This window comes from Apium graveolens, chromosome 5 (genome assembly GCF_009905375.1).
Source record: "Apium graveolens cultivar Ventura chromosome 5, ASM990537v1, whole genome shotgun sequence".
Classification (NCBI taxonomy): domain Eukaryota; kingdom Viridiplantae; phylum Streptophyta; class Magnoliopsida; order Apiales; family Apiaceae; genus Apium; species Apium graveolens.
In genome coordinates this window covers 64,765,166-64,769,572 of record NC_133651.1, presented here as the reverse complement: position 1 = coordinate 64,769,572, position 4,407 = coordinate 64,765,166, and positions in this window count along the sequence as shown.

The following is a 4,407-nucleotide window of genomic DNA, read 5'->3' as shown; positions in this document are numbered from 1 at the left end:
ACCTATATATATAAGTGTTTTGATTTTCAAGGTGCGGAATAACAAGTTAAGTGAATCAAAAACACAAAGTAATAAAAATACAAGCTTTTAAAACTTTCTGGTGGATTTGAAAGTATCCACCAGAGATATATATATATATATCGATTTAAGAACTCTGTGAAGAATAAATTGTCTCACAGCTGCTTTACAAGTGAATAAACAAACTACAGAGAAATTCTTAACAGTTATAGCTTTTTCTATTTCTCTTCTAAAAGTGTTTGCTTAGTTTTTTTTTCACTAGCTACACTTGGTTTATATATCACCAAGTTTACATGGTAATAAGACAGGATAATAAAACAAAATTATCGAGTCAAACTCCATGCTGCTTCACTACTCTATTCCAGCATCTTTGAAAATCTTCTTAACTTGCATGGAAATGGTAATGCTTCTTTATTCTTAATTTCCTGTTAAATAGGTTCCCATATTCCTTTTATAAACACCCAACGCATATGACTTTGTTGTCACTGTCAACAGATGTTTGAATTGATCATCCTTCGGGTACATGCTTATCATCCGTCGGGTTGCCTTGTTGATCATCCGTCGGGTAGCTTTGTTGATCATTCGTCGGGTAGCTATTGGGCACTTGACTTCATTTCACTTATGCAGAATTACAAGACATCTTATATATACAATTAATCAACCTATTCTGCATATCTAATAATAGTCAACATGACTCATATGCTACTACAGGATCTATACAAAGTTGTTCACAGAAATGTGTTACAATACTTATTGTTACATAAGCTACTCACTCGATCATCATCCGTCGGGACTATATTGAGTCATCCGTCGGGACTATATCTGATCATCCGTCGAGTGCTACATTTTTCACTAAGTTAAATCTACTAAGGTGCTTTGTTAATGTAATCATCAAGTTCACAACATATTCCCAACAATCTCCCCCAATTTATGCCTACTAGAATTGTAGCCATAATTTAAGAGAAACTTGATGATAACAAAACACCCTAAAAATACAGACTTAAAAGATAGTAGATAAAACTAAAAAGTGCTGCATTATTTACTGAAAAATTTACAAGACAAAGTGTACAAAGATTTGCTCACAATCATTTTCAAGGTGCTCCTCTAGTCTGAACAAATTGATCTAATTCCTTGATTGTCTGGATTTCTTCCCAAGCCTCCTATTGTTTTCTTCTATCTGATTTTGGAGCTGTCTGTGGAATTCAAGTTCATCAGATTCTAAGAGATCTAGCATTCCTTGCATTTCCAGAAGAGTCTCATTGCTAGAGATGGTCAACTGGTCCTCTAATATGAAGAATCTTCTAACTCCCTTATCATCCATGAATTCCATCAGCTAGTAGGGCCTTAGATGCACTCTACTCCCTGTGTAAGGAATAGTTAAAGTCTTTGGGAGTGCATCTTTGGCTCTGATACTCCTCAGTTCTTCAATCTTCTTTAAGACTAATCTTCTAGCTGTCACATTGAATCCAAAGTTCTTTTTGAAGGATGAATAAACTTTTATCAGTACAGATTGACTCTCTTGAAGAATCCTGTGAAGTGGCCATGATATCTCTTTTCCTCCCTTGTACTTGAATATTAACCTTTCAGGTAGATTCCTGTAAGCATCAATCCCTCTAACTTCTTTCAGTTCATCTAGATAGAGGTTTAGATAAGAGAATTCCTTGATGTCACAGATGTACATGATATCTTCCTTGTTGACCTTGGTTTGAGCTTTGGTTAGGGACTTGGATCTGAGAGTTGAGGGCTTCACTTTCTTAACTGCTCTGGTCTTTGTCTCCTTTGGCTTCATGAAATGAGGTAGATTGAGTTCAGGAATTGGTAGACTATCCCAGTCTATTGGCTCATCCTTTGGAATGATAGGTTCACCATGTAAATTCTTGGATGGATCTATATTGAACTCTTCATGTACCACAGAGGGCATGGATGTTTGAGTTATTGTAGAAGTAGACTTTTTGGGAAACTGATCTTTCAATCCTTCTTCATCAAAGTTCACTTTTCTCTTAGAGTGAAGTTTGTATCTAAACCTTCTTTTTTGCTGTGATTCTTCTTGCATTTTCAGATCCTTAGATCCAGTGGTTTCAGATGGTTGTTCAGAAATTTGTTATGTGGGTTTCACAGCTTGCAACTTGGCCAAGATAGCAGCTTGCTCCTTCTTTTGTTTGAGCTTTTTAGCATCTAGAGCAGCTTGCTTCTTTTCTTGCTTCAATCTTGCCTTTTCTTCCCTTTTTGCTTCAGCAAATTGAGGGTGTCCAGCCACCACACAAATTTCCTTACAATTTCTGAAAACTTTGGCAATTCTCCTTTTCAACGCTGAATCAGCTGGATCCTTGTAAAATGCAATAGATCTTGACAACAGTTTCTTCTCATCAAGCTTTTGTGTCTCATACACTGTGTCCAAAGGGTTCTTGAGTGAAGACTTTGGGTAGTTCACCTTTGGCTTCATAATTAGATCTGCCTTTGGGGATTTGACGCAGGATGTTTGGCCTATTTCCAGATAGTTCATGCTCATATCATTCACAAAAATTTGCTTGACTTGAGAGTGATGAATGACTGATTTTTCTGACTTCTTTGCTAGACCAAATTTCTTTTGAATATCCTCATCAATTTTCTCCCAGTTGATTGTACTAAACTGCTTCTTCTCAGTTGCTCTCAAAGTGGCTGCTGCTTCATTTATCAAATCAATGCTATCTTTAGCTGGTGGCTTTGTGAAAGCAATTGTTGGCACAATTACTTTACTTACTTGAATGTTAAGCACTTTTTGCTCCCCCTCACTCCTAGAACTCTCTTTCTCCCCCTTTTTGTTATCATCAAGCTGAGTAGAGGAGGAGGTCTGTGCAGCACAATTGCTTTACTTACTTGAATATTAAGCACTTTTTGCTCCCCCTCACTCATAGAACTCTCTTTCTCCCCCTTTTTGTTATCATCAAGCTGAGTAGAGGAGGAGGTCTGTGCAGCCACCAGTTTCTGAAGCAAGTCTGTTTGTTGTGCTTGGTGGAGATGAATTGCTGTGAGAGAGGCTTCCATTGCTGTCATTCTTGTATCCAAGGCATCTATCTTTGTGGCAAGATCAGAATTCTTCCTGAGTTGTCTGTTAATGTCAAGCATTGTAGCTTCTGGAAATTTAGAGTCCAACCTTTCAGAAATGTCCCTTTTTATTTCATCAATATCACCTTTGATAATGTTGACATCTTGAGTATGTTGAAGACCTTGGATTTGTTGTAGTTGCAGAGAGGCAAGATGTGCTTGAAGGAGCTTCTTGGTGCTGGCATTTGTTGTGGTTTGAAGAGCAGAATGTGTCTGATTTATAAGTTGAATCAAGGTTATTTTGAAATAGTGTTCATCACACTACTTTGAAAATGCCCAAGATGGCATACCTGATCTGGAACTAGGGCCTACTTCTCCCCCTATGTCCAATGGCTCTTCTTCACTATCTCCACCCTCACCTTCAAAGAATTCTTCTGAACCACCAGTCTCATAATCAACATCACCAGCTGTTGAAGGCAAAGCTGTGATGGCATCCTTAGCTCTTTGCATGGACTGTGTGGTGTGCACCAAATTTAGCATCCTTTCTGCATTGTCATTGCCCTGTCCAGCTAGAAATTGATAGGCTGGAACAGGGTGAGTAAATGTCTCAACATCTAAGGAGGTGGAATCTATAACATCTTGAGTTTGCTGAGATAGTCCCTCCCTATCTGCATCCTGGACATTCATTAACTCACTTACAATGACATCCACCCTTATATCTCCAATACCTGCATTTCTCTCATTATCTCTCTTTTCTTGCATCAAGGTTTCACCTTGGCTCCCCACCCTCACACCCTCACCTTCACCATCTAAGGTGGGACTCCTCACACTCACTTTTGCTAGTCCTGAAGAAATAGACTACATTGGATCACTCTTTTTCTCTCCTATTTCCTGGGAGCAACCTAGACTCTCACTCAAGTCACTATCTTCCCTCAATCCTTATAGTGATTGCACAATTACTAAGTCATTTGCACTTGTAACTATAGTAGAACTTTGGAGTTGCACAGAGACTCCCGATGGATGAGAGATATCCATCGGGTAAGTAATTTGACTATCCGACAGATGACTGCTGTTAGGCACATCCGTCGGGATACAATCACTTCTCGACGGATGAACAATATCCATCGAGTGAGTAGAAATGAATGAGTTTGGAGTGGAGACTATTGTGGACTCTGTGCAGATTGATGAAAATTTTGGCACAGATATCTCAACAGTCTCAGAAAGAAATGGCAAGTGAGCCAACAAATTATCTAGAAGAAGATGCTCACTTGCATGGATTTTTGGCTTCTCCAACAGATTTAAAGATGGAGAATATGGTTGTGATGTTTGAATCATGTCAACATCCAAAGAGTGTGTGGGAGAATT